At 48.8% G+C, this 18,185-nt stretch overlaps 1 protein-coding gene across 2 annotated transcripts in view; it reads right to left on the reverse strand.

The window, feature by feature from the left end:
- CSNK2A2 (casein kinase 2 alpha 2) overlaps window positions 1-18,185 on the reverse strand; it is a 27,409-nt gene extending 9,224 nt beyond the window's left edge. Inside the window, exons 1-3 of one of the 2 annotated variants that reach the window (XM_026856791.1) lie at window positions 18,044-18,149; window positions 7,130-7,227; window positions 6,265-6,315 (exon numbers count right to left, since the gene is read on the reverse strand). The gene's annotated coding sequence lies outside the window, so the exon portion shown is untranslated. Of the gene's footprint in view, window positions 1-6,264; window positions 6,316-7,129; window positions 7,228-18,043 lie in introns of both variants that reach the window. The other variant, XM_026856792.1, reaches the window with a different exon arrangement.

The following is an 18,185-nucleotide window of genomic DNA, read 5'->3' on the forward strand; positions in this document are numbered from 1 at the left end:
TGGGGTGGGGGGGAGAGAAATAAACAAAAGTAAATATTGCAGATTTAGATTAGTTTAATTTCCTGCACCCCACCTGTCTCCAATTATTGATCCCATTCCAGATCCCCTGTGAATGCTGCCACTGCCAAGGGCTGTCCTGATCTCAGACCTGCCAGGACTCGGAAATCCAGAAAGTATGCAAAAGCTCCCATGAAATGCTGCTGGGATCATTCAGACCTGCGACGACCTCCTTCCAGCAGAAGACAGGCAGGCTGTCCAAGGAGAAGACAGCAAGCCCTTCAGAGCATGCTGGAGTTGGGCCCGACGATCTTGACCATCTATTCACATGAAAAGTTGTCATGGTGACTTGACAACATGGATAACAGCATTCAGAGCTTGCAGACTGGGAACACACAGGCAAGGCTTTCCAGTGCTCAAAGTGAGGCAGAGAGAGGAAAACATTAACCTAAAGGAGCATGGGGTGGGGAAGCACGAAGAATAGAGACAGCCTCAGGGCTGCAGAGGTTCCACTCTATCCCAGGATAAAGACGAATGCAATTCAACAGCACAGAAATGCTTGTGGGGCCAAGGACAGCACAGCTCAGACTCTCAGGGAAGTGCTTGTTGCCAGCACAGGTTTGCCACCCTCCTCTCCTCTGTGTCCTTCTGCAGCCACTCGTGGGGAAAGGACAAATATCCAGGGTGCACTTTAACCTACACTGTGCCACCAGCACTGTCACCGGAGAAATCATCCTGCTGCTCCCATGCCAGGTCACAACTGGCTCAAATTTGCCTTCTGCTCTGTCACTGGCAGCGGTGCCAGCCTGAGCTTGCTGAGCTGCGCTCTCAGCCAGGGGAAGCAAGGTGAGACGCCAGGGCAGGGCAAGGAAGGACAGTCACAGGACAGCAGTAGGACCAGATACTTCTGCCCTTTCGAACAAACAAGGATCATCTCACAGCTCAGTCAAATCACCAACTGCAGCAGCAGTGGAGCCAGCCGTCCATCACAGGCATCACTTGGCAGTTTCATGAAAAATCCCAGTGAGGGATTGAAATTCACATTCCAAGAAAACAGCTCTGGCCCTGGGTCCCCTCAGGGCCCTTGCCAAGATCCTCAGGATCCTGCCTTACTTAGGGCCAGCTCCAAACAGCCCCAATACTGCTCTGGGAAATCATTTGACAAACATACAAATGTCACTTACACAGACAGAGCTTTAATGGTCTCTGGGACACAAGCTGCACTGTGATCTCATGAGCTGGGACGATCCTAACACTTCGGAGCAATCCACTGAGGCAGACAAGTGAGCAGGGAAGCAAAAGAGACATAGCCAGAAGCTACAGCAGGGATAGATTTCCTGACCCGGTTGCACATGGCTCTGATGCAGGACCCAGGGCCAGCAGAGGACAGCAGAACCCTTCCAGGACTTTAAATGGCTTGCTTAGGTAACAAATGGTATAGGGAGAAACAGATAGTTAAAACATATATTTCTGGGAATCACTACCCTGTTCAACTTCACCTGACAGCATCAATGCACCTGGGGAAGGAGGAGGGCAGGAGAGGCAGTAGCAGAACAAGGCTAGATCCCATTTTCCCCATTCCCTGGCTCCTGTGCCTCTCACTGCCTGGAAGCAGGGAGGGGATGGAAAGGGGGCACCAATGCCTTTCTTCTCAGGGCCATGATGCTGTCGGTTCTCCGACTCATAGCCTTCAGCAGAGGCAGCTGTTGGGCACCCAGCTTTCAACAGACTTCCCTAGAAGAGCTGCCTGTAAAACCCAGCACCTCTGACCCTTTCTCTGTGCCAAGGCCAACAGCATGGCTAGCAGTGGCTAGGCTCTGCTTGCTGTGGGGAACAGCCTCTGCAGGAGCATGCTCAGCCCCGCTGCATACAGCTGATGAACGCAGAAGGCTTTGAAGGACAGAGCGAAGGTTTCCACAGCAAGTGGATCCTGCAGAGCAGCTGCCTCATGAAGGCTTTGACAGTAGGCTCCAAATCCCCTCTGCCCAGCCTAGCAGGGGAGAGCAGACACATGTTCCATGCTCTGCTCTGCTCTTACAGCTGGCTCTTTGGAGTAAAACCACCAGAAACATCACTGTGGGGATCATTCAGACCCAGCTCAAACATCTGCTCAGCTAGTTCCCAGCACTCAGGATCACGTAAGACCTTGGAGACCTAGTTTGGTCTCCTTTGTCCCTACAGAGCACGAGAAAAGGCCAAACTCACCCACAGGCAGCCTCTATCCCTCTTCAGTTTTCCGTGATAATTTGGCACACACCATGTAACCAATCGTAAACTAATCCTGTTAGTGCCTAAGGTGGCAGACACATGCGTCCCCTCTCCATGGGTCTGACAGGAGTTAAACACTTATTCTTCTCCCTTGAGTGAGCAACACAGCTGGCTACGTGCAGGAAGCAGCATCTGCAAAGCAACGGGGTAGCTGCGAGGAGCTGCTGGAGGAGAGAGAAGCTGCTTTGGGATGCAGGACAGGCAGCAGCAAAAGAAAAAGAAACAGCTCCCAAAGCATCCCAGCCTCAGCAGCCATGCAAGGGAGGAGAATCTTTCACACTTCTGTATCAGCTATACAGGGAAACAACTATTTTTTAAACTAACCTTGGATGTACAAGGATCAAACCCATACACACCTCTCACAGAATCCCAGAATCATTCAGGTTGGAAAAGCCCCTCGGGATCATCGAGTTCAACCCTCAGCCAGTCTCTACAAAGTTCTCCCCTACCCCACATTCCCCCACAGCTCATCCAAACGACCCTTAAACACACCCAGGGATGGGGACTCCACCCCTCCCTGGGCAGCCTATTCCACTCTCTGACCACTCTTCCTGTGAACAACTTTTTCCTAATGTCCAGTCTGAACCTCCCTTGTTGCAGTTCCTCTCACAGTAACTTGGCCTCAAAATTCACCGAGGTGCAAGCAAAGTGGAAGATTTGACTCAAAAGCCCCCTGTTTCCCCAACAGACTGAACACCCTGAAGCAACCTTTCATTGCTCGCCTTTCTTGCCCATCTCTTCTTTAGCTGCAAATGTGCTAATGTATTTTAAGCATGAAATAGCCAACACAACCTAGAACTGCTCCTTGAGACCTGGCTCTGCCCCCTTCCTTCCAAGGGACTTGCCTCTCTGGGGCAAGGAAAGGCTCAGTACCAGGTATGGCTGAAGGACCGGCACCTCATTTCTAGTTTGAAACCAACTAGCAAAAGACATTTAATTTCACTGGTGGCTACTGAATTGACTGTGTGGCTCTGCAGTGCAGCTATCATTTATGGCAGAGGACTGTGAGTAGCTTGGGTGCTCACAGGTGACAAATAATACAGCTGATCTGAAGAGAATCACTAGCCCCATACGCAAGCTGCTGTCCTCACTCAGCAGCATATGCATTGAGTCTAGTTCCAACTCATCATCTAAGTACACAGCTTTCACTTTCAGAAGGGACCCAGCTGGGTAAATTTAAGAAAATGTAATCAGCTTTAGGGAGGTATCACTTAAGTCTCCTGTTTATACCATCACTTAAAAATAGGCAAGCCATAGAATATAAGCTTGTGCTTCTGACCCAGGATTGTTCCCAGGCATAGCTTAGGCTCCACAGAACTGCAGCTTCTGTGCGTGCACGAAGAACTGAGGAAACCCAGCAGCCATTTTCATGGGTGCATAGACATGAATAGCGATCTGCCGTTTGAATGGGCAGAGAGGTGAAAGTAGTAATGTTAAGCAAAATGTTGAAGGAAACAAACTGCCAGAAAGGAGACAACTGAGGAGACATCCAAGCTCGTGAGCAACTCCTGCTGTCAGGACAGAGAAAAACACCATCCTGTAAAGCGGTCAGCAACCACCTGCTGTACACAAGCTGCCCTGGGAACCCCCTCGCACACCCTGAAAGTGATTTGCCAGCGAGATGCAGGATACTTGTCAGTACTGCTGCATCCAGAAGTCACTGCAGATATGGGCAGATCATCAGCCATCGCCTCAAAACAAATATAAGAGGTCCCTGTCACCAGGATTAGCTCATGTGACACTTAACTCCGTCAGAATGTGGAGCAGAGGGGACAATGTCTGGGTGCTCTCCAGCTGCTTCGTGTATAGAGATATAGGGCAAGCTAAGACCTCCAACACAAACAGTCTTACCTACTCTGTGCGCTTTCTGCTTGGCAAAGGCACTTCAGAGCAAGGGAAGAGACAGCTTGGGAGCCTCTGCATAGCAGAAGATATCTACAGGCAGTGAGTAGCAGCAGCTCTATAATCTCCCAGTTAGCTGTGGCCCCAAGAACCTACCCAAATAGGCAGCAGAGCTCATGGGAGTGTAACTCACTCACACACCCCATACATAGCTAGTGAAATTCAGGTTACAAATAAGCTCTGAACAGGAACAGCCACACTGCATGCCCTGGGGGACACCCTTGCATTCCCAGGACAAGTTATTCCTGCCTTGTACCAATCAGCATCAAAAGCATCAATAGTTTCTGTCTTGGACATGTACAGCTGTGAATCTGGACTTCCTCAAGGAGCCAGGCTTTCTCCTCAGAGCCGAGAAATGATCTGCTGCAAACTCATATACTTGTTTCTAATGCAGCAGCCAGAGCTGAGCACTGTTACTGCTGCTGTGGCCAGACCAGTGTTGCCTAGTACTGGCTGCGATGGTGCCTGCGATGGCTTTTACTGTGGCTGGGACAGCTGACCCACCACGTACTCCAAGCCCTCATTCTTCAGTTAAGAGTCCCTGTTGGCCACCAGTCTCAAGTTACTACTTATTGCTCCACTTTGTGAAAATATTTCAGTTACTGGGTGATATCTTGGATGATAGTTTTTTTCCCCTCTAAGGCCATGAAAGAGTGGAGTAATCACATTTTGACTAGGAGACACACAAAGCGATCCTCAGCCAGGTGTGCCACTGCCCTAGTGGCCTATTTTATCTCAAGCTGTATATTAAGAATAAATAAAATCTCTAAACAGAAAGTTAAAAACTTCCAGGATCAGGCTTATGATGAGTCTTTGGGTCACCAGGAGAAGCACAGGGGCATGTTCCCAACATTCACATGGCACTGGAACAGCTCAGCTGATGTCAGTGAAGCCCAGACAAACCAAGCCTTGTTTAATTACCCTGAAAGGTCGCCACATAGCGCTAGTCTCATGGCTGTTTACTTGATGGAGACAACACTCTCCTCCCTGCCCAGAGCTGTCAGGGCAGACGCTGCTGCAAGTTACTATTATTCTAGCCTCTGCAGGAAGTCTCTACAAGATTAAATATCACTAAGACTACCTCTGCCAGCACAGCTTTGGCTATGCAGTGTCCCACCTGGCAGCATTCAGCTCACCGGATCGACTCTAGAGGGACAGAAACAACATGTGCTGCCTCACAGGGCATAGGGCTACAGGGGAGACAGTCCATGGACCAGCTGATGAGCTGCCTCCTTTCCACCAACACCAACCAAGGGTCCTTCTCTGCCAGCACAGACAGGAACTAAAAAGCACTGTCCCCTAACATGGAATGAAAAAGATCTCTGAACAGTACAGGAGAGGATGACTGCTGGCCTTCTAATGGCAACTGCTCAATTAATTCTCCACCACCAACTTAATGGCTTAGGGTAAAGATTCACACAGGGAAAGCAAAGATACCATTAAATAGGTGTGGTTGCTAATTATATATCCCTTTTGTGTATCAGCTTGCTGCTGCCAGCCAGAAGCATTTCAGTAGCACAGGTAGTGGTAGCTGCACTTGGACGGAAGGACTCCCATTTCAGGAAGGAGTAATAATACCACTTGGAGTTCCCCAGAAATCAGAAAAGCCACAGAATAAGCTGAGGAAAGGAGAAAAGCTCTTATGATGTATTCAAGACCGCTCAGTCCTCTGCCACCAGGCCCAGGCAGTGGGAGTCATGCTCGGCAGCCTCTGCCACCCCATAGTCACCAGGTCTGAAGGATTCCAGCACAAATAGGTGTCACCTCCTCTATCAACTGCACTGCTGTAAATAGAGCATTGCAGCACAGGGATTAACTTGAGCTGAATATACAGCACAGCAGTAATTACTAAATTGAGAGGGGAGTAAGAATATCTAACCTGTTGAACTTACTGCTCAAAGTTGGGAGGAGATTCAGCACACAAGCTCTTTATTCTTTCTCATCAATAGCCTATTTACATGGAGTAAGGAAGGTGAAGCTGACATAGGTGAAAACTCTGAACTCCCCCCCTAGGTCTCAAGGATTATCTGACAACCCAAGATCACAGCACTCAACAGAAGTGGGAAGCCTCTCCCCTCCATGCTCAGGCAGACTCACCTTAAAATCTGTGTTATTGATGTACTCAAACACCAGAGCAGGGGTTTTTGACTGCAAGAGAAAGTAAGTCATGATTTAAAACACCCTCTTGACCTTTCTTTGCTCCAAGAGACCCAAGAAAGCTTTCGCTTCTTGCCCAACCCTCACTGTGGAAAGCAGGTCTGGGACAGAAACGCAGCCCTGCTCCCGCAGCAGGCAGAGGCAAGCTCCACTTACAGCCACACAGCAAGCACCAACACAGCATTCTGACCAGTGCTGTCCTTCCCGTGCCACTGAGCAGAGACTGCACTGGGCAAGGCAAAAGGTGTCACCTTTTGCAAATGCCTCCACAGCCCATCACAGGAGGAAGGTCAGCCAGAACTGCCAGTGCTCAGCAGCACTATTTCCTCCCTGTGGCTGCTGGCAGGCTGTGAGTCACAAACCTCAGCCAGCTGCTAGTCAGAGAAAAATTCCTAGGAATGGGGTAGTTATGGCAATGTAGTCAAGGGATATGGCCTCTGGTCACTGAGCAGGACAGAAGGATGTGAAGTGCTTAACATCCAACTGCTCTGACAGATACTTATGTTTCCACGTGCCACACAGAAGCTGTAAGGCTACAGGCTCTGCTTCCTTACAGAAAATTTGTAGGGCCACAAAACTTCTCCATCAGCCACAGGAAACTCAGAGAGGACACAGAAAGGGTGTAAAAGAGTCTGAGGATCACAGAGAACATGAGCTCATCTAAACCAACCCACCTCAGGAGACAGTAATGAGCTGCACACGGCTCAGCCCTCGCTGGTGGGAAGGCAGGGGCACAGGTAGCACCCAACCCAAGCTGAGAGCAGAGCCCAGCCCACTACACATACTGTGACACACAGACACCTACCACTGGATCCTTGACAGTGTCAATCAGATTAATGATGTTGGTGCCACCACGTAGATTCTCCAGAATCTTAACCTCGCGTTTTATCTTCTTTTTCTTCACTGGCTTAAATAGACAAAAGAAATTAGAAGTGAGAGTCCTTTCAGAAATTAACACTGATTTCTGCCACTGATTTTGACTGGATCACATCACCTCCCCTCCTTTCTCTGCTCCCACCCTCACAAGGGAACATTTTTAGCTACAAAGTAGAGACACACACCTCGTATGAACTAGGATTTCCCTCTCATCAGTGAAAGCTTTCCACTCATCGGGAATAATCAAACCACTCCAAACATAATTGTGACTCCAGTAACTGTGGTTAAAAGCACCTTGGCCTGCTATGTGGAAATCTCAGCACACTCTCTTGTTTACCAGCACAAACCAGTTTTTTACTCCTTAATCCAAACCCACTTCCCAACAAGTACTTTAATCCAATGAAATGGTGACCCAAGAGTCTCCAATACCGCGTTTTCTAGTAAGCTCAGACACCGCTACACCTAACTATGTGCACGTCTTTTGCAACCACCCCAAGAGCATAGACCCAACTGCACAGCATGCCACTGTATCCATATACCATGACTATTTTTAAAGCCTACAGACATTTTAAACAGTTTTTGACTCCTCCTCGAATCTGCGCAGTCCCAGGAACACCCTTTGCAAAATAAGCTTTTCTCTGGACACCACCCTGCAGAGTGTGACAAAGAGCAGCTGCTCCCAAGGCAGGGGCTTGGAGGTTGGGTTAGCTTTTACACTCTGCTAATCCAGTGGTTCACTTCAATGCAAAGGAACAATTGCTTCTGTAACTCATCCACTCCCAGGACAAGTAGCTCTGTGCCTGCTTGAAAGGAAAGGCAGCTTAGAGGTGAGACTAATGAGCCTTGGCTAGTGACTGGTGTGGGCATCACCGACTGCGAGTCACCGAATCTAGAAGCCCTTCATTGCAGAGCTAGAGCATCCACTCCTGCACCACCGGTAGCACTGCAGAGAGCTGCAGAGGCATCTTGCAGAGACTGGTAAAGCCCCTGCCCTATATGTGCAGTCTGCTGCTGAAAACCCTCCTCTCCAGACATTTGGCTTTCTAAAACATTCACCATCCAGCACAGAGTCTGCTGTGTGAGTAGAGGAGTAATGGGGAATGGCAACGAGATGTGAGGCATCTTACCAAAGTGACAAATGTTATCAGATGTCTACATGGAGGACAAGGAGCCACAAAAGCTCAAGAACTCGCGCTTGCCACCTTGCCTCTGCCGCAGCCTCCCACTTTGATGATGGCTGCAGAGTGCCAATGGGGCAACATGCACTCCTGTTGCAGGCGAATCCAAGGCAATCCCTGGTTTCAGACCCCTCACAGGAATGAATGAGCAGACGGGAGAAGGAACAGTAGCTTTTTATATAGTAGGAAAACATGGCGTTTATATAAGTGATAAAATATGCTGCCTTCCTAGGCTCTTCAGGTGGCTGAAACCTTCAGATTCAAATCCTGCCCTTCTCCTCTTCCAAGTTAAAAGGCAGGAGTTAGACTTTCAAGCCAAAAGATGAGAAACTCAGCCCGAAGCAAAGTGCCAAAAATAACACCAGTGCCGGCACAGGGAGTGTCAGCACCTCATAAAGCCACTGTGGAAAATGGCAGCGAGGCAATGGCAGCTGTCAGCCAGAGCTGGAGCAACAAGAGGCAGGGTTTGCTGGGGAGGGGCGATCTGCAGCCCCGCAGCAGTACCCAGACACAGCTGGAGTCAGTGGGAGGCTGGACAGACAGGCAGACGCAAGCAGAGCAAGGGTCAGAAACCAGAAGTGAGGGCTATGTTTCTGAACCCGAGAGGAAGATGCTTCATTAGGGACTAATTTAATTTAAGTCGGCATGGGGACAGACTCCACTCTTGTGTTGCCCATGTGCACGGATCTTACCAGAAGACCAAAATGGAATTAGAGGATGTAATTCAGTTATTCTGCTTGTCCAGAGAGGCAGATGCACACACAAGCTGTTTTCAAGGAACTTCAGAGAAGTAGTTGAGCCACAGCCACCCTGAAAATGCTCACTGAATGGCCTGGCTACCAACAGACATGCATCACAGCCTCTTTCCTGGGACACTTGCACCCCGATCAGGAGCTGAAACACTGCCTGAGCACAGCCAAGAGGGCCCAAAGTCCACTTTGAAATACCTTTTCCTTTGCACTGTAGTTATTTCAAGGGCCTTTTGCATCAGCAAGGTAGGGGAGGATATCTCTCTGAAATTCCCCTTTCTCCTTCCATAGCAACCACCACTCCCACTGGGGCAGAAGATGTTGTCTTCCAGTCACTTCCACGTTTCCACCTTTTTCAGGATGGGAAAATGATGCCCTCTATGTCCTCCATCAGAAACCTACCCCTATTAAACACTTATTAAAAGACACAAGCAGGGAGAATCAGCAACTTCTGGGAAAAAAGTGAAGAAAGTTGATCTCTTTTTAATGAAATGCCTACAAATAATCACCAACAGCAGCACCTCCAATATGATCAAGAGAAGATGCTCCAGTAAACACTGTCCCAGCAAGAGGGAGAGTTAAAAGCCTCTTGCTGTTTGCATGTTTTCCTGCTAAGCTGCAGTGGCTTGGGCCAGGTTGCCCACACATGGCTACACCACCTCCACGTAAGCTGTGAGCCAGAGCAAGGACCCTGCAAGGCTCTAGGCAGGGTGGGGGTACGGGAAAATTGCAGGGATGTAAGCAGTGTGTCGTCAGAGAGCTCTCCCCACCTACAGCCAGTGGTCAAGACAGGGTTTTCTACCACTAGGTAAAGAGGGATGAGGTGGGGTGAAATGCCACAGGCCGAAATAATGTCATCTTAGAGGAAAAGCTATTGCCTGGAAGTTTCCTCAGAGAGCAATGCCAGGGAACAGAGGATTTCCCCATTTCAGATTTACAGGAGAAAACAGTGGCAACTGCTGGCCTCCACTCTACAACATGCAGCTCAGCCACACACCACCTCCTACCCCCCATTTTGTCCCACACCATTGCTCCAGCTACAACCGCAAACGCCATCTACTACCCAAGAGCATATCACTGGGGTGCAGTTTTTGCCCAGTGACTGATCCCAAGCCCAAGCTCTTTGCATCTTGCAAGTCAAACATCTTGATGCAAACCACTCCAGCACATGGCCAGTACTGCACTGGAGCTAACCACTCACTACCACAGAAACTCTGCTGCCTTCTCTCCTGTCCCCAGACCCCAGTACTGCTGAAACCACAGGCAATCGGCAGCATATCCTCCAAGCACCAGGATTAAGTCTGGGTTGCTACAACTGTCTCTCAGAGTCACCCGATCTGTCTCTCCAAGGATGTTGACTCCAAACATACATGGATTAAATTTGAACTAACTGAAGCTATTATGGCCTCCAACCATCTGCCTCTCCCAGCAGGGATAGCTTTTAAAACACCAGCCCTTGCAGCCACAGTATTTTAACAGTACTCATTTAAGGATTATTTTATTGAACCAGGCTATGAACAGCATCATTTCAGGTTGTGTTTCCTACACAGCTCAGTCCCCCTGCCCTGCAAGGGGGGATTTCCAGCAGAGGAATGGAACAGGCACCTAGACAAAATTAACTGCTCCCAAGTTTGATCCACTTGTGTTTGCAAGGCAACGTTTTATACAGGTGCAGACTCCAAGTCCATCTGTTCCCATGGCAGAAGCATTTCAAAGCTTTTCTCCATGCTGGGATTCTCCAGTGACCATTATGAGTCAAACCCTCACTGCAGCCTTTCCCTCCGAGACAGGTTCCGACAGAGTCCCTCTGCTCTATGCAAACACCTATTTCCATTAAATCTGTAGAAACTTGACAGCTTGGAGACTTCTGTCGCATTTGGTTGAAATTGGCCTGCCAGTGCAAAAACTACTGGGGGGGGAGGGGGAGAAAGGCTGACAGACAGCAGGATTGCATAAGGCTCGTTTCCATAGGAAACCAGGCTAAAAGACATGTCTCAGTTTAACATGTCTACACTGGGAGGGGTTTAATTACTTCAACTGCAGCAGTACCCTTAGAACAACATGACTGTCTAGCACAAGTCAGTCTTCCAGTTTTCCAGGAAATTGCTTCCTTCCTCAGGCAAACTGGAAGTGAGGTGACTGTAGAGACAAAACATGCTGCTCATGGCTGTTCACTACGCTGAGCACTCAGAGAGGAGGGACAAGGTGACCTCCAGCCACAGGAGGATAGTCTCTGCTGGACCTGGCAGTTCTCACTCAACTGTCCCCAGCTAGCCCTTTGCTGCAGGTGTCCCACCCTACCAGTCAAAAGGATCCCATGAGGGTGCTTCAATGCACTTGAAAGCCAGGCAGAAGAGGCAGTGACAGTGGCCAGCACTATCCCAGCTGACTTAGCCCAAAGACTGGGGAGCATCATGCAACACCATCCCTCTGCAGAGGTGAGAAATGACATGGGATCAGTTTTGCAGTCAGGTAGATGCAGAAGAAAACACCTCTCTGTGACCAGGAGATCAGATCCTGGGTCTTTTTCCATGAGATCACGTAAACTTAAAAGCAGGGAAGGAGTCCAGCTGCAGCAAACACCAGCTGGGAGAATTAACATTGTTTGCTAAAATAAACCTTTAAATACAAGGCTGCAACCATCACTTCCTGTCTTGAACGAATAAACGGCTGTCTGTTTAATCATCTTTTCTGCTTGCTTTCTAAAGCAAAGGGAGCACACTATTCTGTCAGATGCTTCAGTTCCAGCCTTCCCCAACAACCTGGGGACACATCACTTGAATTCAAGCAAAGAGAGAAAATAAGTTTTTTATCCCAAGTTCTCTGTGCATTTCTACACTGAGAAAGAAAAGTAGTGGCCAGGAAGGCATGTGAAATATGACTTAAATCCAAAGCATAAAAATAATTTCACACTAGCCAAAAGCGGGCAGCAGGCAGTAAATACACACTACCAGCTGAGAAGCACACGTAGTTGCAGAAGGTGCTGGGGTGCTCTGAAAAAGACCTGGGGGTTTTGATCAGCAAGGGAGAAGGTTTAACAGTCAAAAGATACAAATCTGCAAGAAACTAAAGTAATTTATTCCATCACCTCCTAAAGAAAAAGATCTATTCTTTGCACACTAAATCTGAACAGCCTGGAAACACCACAACGCTTCCAGTGAACAAGCAGGGAAATCTCAACACACAACATCCAGGACCAGCAAAAGGCTTGAGCAGCATCCTTATGACAGGCTTTAAACACTGAAAAGCCAGCAGCAGAAGCTCATTCATCTCTAGCAAGTATTATTGAAAAGATCACAATAATCGGCCTATAAAGCCTGACGCCAATTGCTCAACAGGAAAATTGGCTTCAAAGCAGCAGTGCTTATTTTGCCAGACATCAGCTGGGAAACTAAACAATCATATTTAAAAGAACTACAAAAATCAAGGACCCCACTTGCATTAATATTCTCTCATTTGTTTGCATCTTACAAGTTCTATTATGGGAACTCAAACTTTCCTGAACTGCTCTTGAATTTAAAAAAAAAAAGAGGGAAAAAACCTACCCTGAAACTACTAAAGCACTTTTGCTTTTTTATTTTCAGTAGGATATACAAGCATGTTTATTGAGGACAGCACTATTCTTTCCTTCAGAACGCCTTTCCTCCTTCCATAGCGCATCCCAAAATAGCCTTCCTGGGCCTTCAGGACTGCTCACAATGCATCAAGACTTCTGCAGTCAACTAAAAGGGAGATGCACAAGGACTAAGCACTGATTCCCACCCCCACAGTTGCAAGGGTTCCTTCGGGCTCTGCCCTAGGCCACTGTGGACAGACACAGTGCCCTAACTCACCCTCCGCCCTTGAAGGAGCTGCAGCATCGCAGCTCACCAGTCCCCTGGTGCTAGAATACCACTGCAAGAGTTATCTCCAGGCCTCTGCGAGACACCTGGTACAGTCTCCATTGGTCTCAGCTCCAAACAAGGCTGGACTCCAGCAACCAACTGTGCCAAGCTCAGTATGGGCAACTGGTGTTTAAAAGAGAAGAGCTGTGTACCCAGCTCTCTTGCAAAAGGGCTCATTTCAAGACTGCCAGAGGAGGAAGTGGGCCAGAGAGCTGATTCAGTGCATGCAAACACAGGAGGAGTAAGAGACACAGACAGCTACCAGGAACAGGCATTGAACGGCTGTGGTAGAAGGTCACTGATGCAGTCAAAAGCTCCAGCCTGAGGGACCACATCATCCAATCCTATTGCCCTGTGTAATCCCTTCTGCACACCAGCACGGGAGGCATTTCAGCCCCCATCTAGAACATGCTGATGTATGTGGGCTCTAAAGCTTTTAGAGACAGAAGAAAATTTACCAGAGCCACAGGGCTACCTCACCCAAATGGTTCTCTAGCTACTAGAGTGATGATTTGAGTTCAACACTGGAAGGACCTTGCAGCAGTGTCTGGTATGAGCAGCAGCTCCGGAGGGTTCACACAGCCCAAAAGGGGGAACAGGGAAAAAACAGAGCCAAACAAACAAGAATGCACTTGTGAAACCACGTACATGGTTGAAAGTTTCAGTTCACGGACTCAGCACAGAGGGACAAAAGCCACCAAAGGAGAAAGGGGCTATTTCATCACTGATGCAGAACCTCCGTTTCACTGGTCCCTCTCCTTCTAAGTACATTCTTCCCCTAATCTCCGCCTGCGCGTTGTGCCTATGCAGATAATAACCATACAAGGAGACAAAACAGTCTCTTTATGCAATGGGTTTAATGCTTTGCAGGCAAGTAGAGTGTATGTAGACACATATGCACATCAGGAAAGCAGGACGACTCCTGTACAGAGCTGACTATGGATGCTGTGATCTCCACCTTGAGTGGACACTCAGATGGTGGGAATCAGTCAGAATAGGCTGCGAAGGACGCTGCGGTACAGCTGAAGCTCACCAACAGCCATAACTGTAGGTAACTTTAACAGGAGCATCCTCACCACAAAAAAACACCCATAAAAGTTACAAGCAAGGTGGAAAGTTTGTCTTTGACTTTTAAAGTGGCAACTTGCAATGCTGTTCACATCCCCCAGGAACACTGTTACCCAGAACATTCACTTTTAAGGCACACAAGGAGACTAGCAGACACTTTGGAGCTGCAATGGCAGAAAAGAGTAATGAGTTCATCAGAGACAGCACAAAGGTTGCAGACTGACCTCAGCGGTCAACCAAAAATCTAATCTATGCAGTTAGATATGAAAGAGCAGAGCTGTGCTTTAGATACCTGTGCTGGATGTAGATGACACATGACTCACTGGAAAGAAAGATGTCTTAAACTTCCTTTGTACATGCTGGGGAATGTCAGACCTCATCCTGGGAGTCAAACCATAACATCAAATTTAAGCAAGACACAAAAGCACGTATAGGACATGCTCACACATTCCCTCTTTCTGGCTTGGCCCTCCCCTAAGCATGTAGGAAGCATGCCCACAGCTGTACTGAGACTAGCCAGATCAAAAAGCCCACCAGAGCCTCCTACAACAGCTAGAGACGGCGGGAGCGCAGCTGCTAACTCCATGCCCTCCTACCTATAGGTACGTCAGTACAGTGCAGAGCCCTCCACTACCTACCAAGAAGACTTCAGCCCCACAGGTTTTTTTCTTGAAAAAAGGTTGAAAAGGTGGGCAGATGCCCTTTGCCTCACTTCTCAAGAAAAAAAAGCTTTTGGAGGACACCTGGCAGGGGGTACCTGTGTGGCAAACCAGGGCCCCTTCCTCACTGCTTTGCACACACTGTCCTACATGGTGCATCCTGATGTCTAGCCACAGTGGAGTGAGAAGCACTGTGTTTGCTTCATTTGCTTTTTTTAAAGAAAGCTGTAGAATTTTCCTGGAAAAAGTGACATTAACAGCATCATATTTTCAAAGAAAGGCACCTGACCTAGGAAATGGTGATGTTATAGTCATCTGCATGATCTTAATTCTGCTCCTTTGCTGACCATGTTATGACCACAACTAGAGGCATGAGCACATCCCATTTTCCTACAGGATTATGCCTGGTCCTGCACTAGGGATGTACTAGAACAGAAAGGCAATGCTGGGTACTGGCCAGGGAAATGGGGCATCTTGCTTTATGCAAGCCCAAAAGGCCTGGGGCACTGTGATACCAATCAGAGCCCTGGTCTTGTCCAATGCTAAAGTCTTCACAGGGCACTTAAACAAGGCAGTGGCTGCCAGAAGAGAAAGAGCAGTTATCTCCTTCATGCAGCACTGGATTAGGACCTATGCTCTAGTCTCAGCTTTGTTGAGGCTAAGGGACTTGCCCAAAGTCACACAGGAAATCTCTGTGGCTCAGTTCTGCATCACAGAAAGGGTGATAAAATTTCCTGACCTCTCTGGAGGTGGGTACAAGATGTTCAGGTAGCCTAACCCCAAAGGGGACAAAACCAGCAGGGAAAGTACTTGCTATGTGCTAACTTGAGCTCAGTAAGGATAAGCTGCTTCAAAGGGCAAGGCTGGGAAGAGACACCAGTCACCTCCCATGAGGAGCAGATATCAAAACAGTGACTCTTGCTAAAACTCACTCTAACATGTAACATAAATGGTCCTCTCAGAAAACCTTACAAAGGAGCAACTGTGCTAAACAGACACATCCACTGCCCAGCAATAGTCTTCCCCTTTGTCCCACCCCTACAGCCACACAAAAACCTGAAGACTTTTGGTTGCATTTCCCACCTCACAAGATCCAACCTGAACTAGGAGGAACAGAGACACCCAGCCTCTTTGCTAAGACTCCACTGTAGATACATGCAATTACATTTGCAATTAAGTCTGAGTCTAGCTACAGGAAACCAGAAGCGCTTTCCACAGATCAGGGTGATGTTATTGCCACACTTCACAAGTCTTCATAACATACACAATGCAGTGCTCTGAAACTCACTTTTCACTGACCCACTTTCCACTGGGAAGAAAGTTCATCTTTATTTAACCGGACTTTCTGCTTTTCCTTGCCCACTTGCAGGAATGCCGTCTGCATGTTAATGCAAGTGAGGGGAGCCAAGGAAACTGGTGGCAACACCATCCACTTAAAATCTAAGACAACCCAGTCCCTTGCTCACAGGGCATTAAGGCAACACATTCAGGCCCCAAGGAGAAGGAGCACCCAGCTGCCCTCAGATGACTCTTGCCCGCTGACTCACAGTCCAACGCTGACAGGCTCCCCAGACATGACAGAGTTCGGCTGCAGCAGGGAGAGGAGCACTGCTCCAGGGGAGGCTCTTTAGGCTGGGAAGAGGCAAGGAGGAAGATTTCTGACGACTTTCCCTGCAGTCTCTTCTCAGTCTCCTGGTGCCTTTCAATGTGGGACAAGACCTAGGATCTCTACAAACCACAGCAGTCTTGAAGAGACCATCACAAGCTCCAGAGCAACATGCAGAAGCGCATGGCTTCCTCAGTCTAGCCACAAGCGATCCTGCCATAAAACCCAGCTCTGCACTGGGTACCTTGGACTATTCTCCCATAGCAGAAATTCCCACCTGCCCCTGGTTAAAAAAAACCCCAAAACCCAAACCCACATAAAGCATGTAAAGGAAGGGAAGGTCCAAACAGCATGCCGGAGGAACACATGAGCCTCAATGCTCTGTCCTGCTGTCAGGTTCAGCCACAGGGGCTCTCATGAACAGCTCACCCAGCCACCACCTTGACCACAGCCAAAGCAGGGGTGTGCACACCTCCCAGAGGCAGACGGGAGACCACACCTTGCCTAGGAGCAGTGGACGGACAAACCATGACAAGTTCTCTGGGAAGCCAAGGAAGGTCCCAAGGAAGCGGGCACAGTGAGTGTGTGGGATATCAGCAAAGACAAGAGGAGACAGCTAGCCATGCTATAGGAGCGGATCTAGCAAATGGCTTATGGCTACAGCCCTGCAAAGAAAGGCCCTAGGTAGCTGCTCATCTTAGTGGCTGCAAGGGCAGGTCAAGCTCAGACCACCCTGCACACTGCGGATCAACACGTGACCAAATTCTTAGAACAGCCATGATCAGACACCAGCTCCCACGTGCTCCTGGGGAACGAGTAACAAGTGTTGCTGGTCCAACAAGTGACAGCCACAAGTGTCAGCCAAGCCAAAATCAAGGCACCTCAACATCAACCTTTCATTTCTGTTTTTTAACACTCCTGTCTACCCCCAGATCACCACCACAGGTTGCTGCTAGTTACCACAGCTCCCTGAGTCTGCTGCTTCAGCGTCACACATGGTAAGGCACACCCTGCAGCGGCTAACCCGCACCTTCAGCCATCCTGAACTACAACCTGTTACTGCTGCACGAAGGTCCCCACAGCCTGACCCCACCAGGGCCAACACACCAGATGACAGGTGACTGACACTGCCAAACTTCAGACAGCCTCTTTCAGCCTCAAGTTTCCATGGTGGTTTTGACCTGCCTGTGGTGAAATTCTCTTCTATGTCAGATCCTCTAAAGGGAAGAATTTTGCCTGCTCTTTTGCCCGCTGAGCATCCTGCAGCCTGGCTCTGCGAAGGCCACGTGCCAGCTGTCTAGAGGTTAACAGAAGGATTCCCCCCTCCAGGCTTTGCATTCCTGTTCACATGGCAGTCCCTGGGCTGTTTTAGACAGGCATTGCCAGATATGATTTACCAAACGCAGGCAGCACATGCAACACTGTTCAAATGTCAGGACTCACAGCACTCCTCCTCCACAGGAGCTCTCAGCCCAGAGCTATGCTGGACAGGATGGGTAGAGACATCAAAACTTCGCTACAGCACGCGGGACACCAAATTAATTTCCAAACCCACCATCCCAATGTCCTTAATGAGAAAACAAGAGTTTTGGGTGAAGCAGGAGATCTAGCGGGAGATCCTTTAACCCTGCCAACCCAGCTCCTCTCCCTCTCACTTCCAGGTGCTGCAAGCTCCTACAGCCATCAACGGGACACTCACCTTGAGGATCTTCACGACGACCCTCTCGTTGTTGGTGATGTTGATGGCCTCGAAGACCTCGCTGTACTTCCCTCGCCCGAGCTTCCGAACCAGCTGGTAGTCGTCCTGATTGCTGCGGGCACCGAGAGGAGAGAGGAGGAGG

The sequence above is a fragment of the Athene cunicularia genome (assembly GCF_003259725.1).
Source record: "Athene cunicularia isolate RWA chromosome 11 unlocalized genomic scaffold, athCun1 chr11_part1, whole genome shotgun sequence".
Classification (NCBI taxonomy): domain Eukaryota; kingdom Metazoa; phylum Chordata; class Aves; order Strigiformes; family Strigidae; genus Athene; species Athene cunicularia.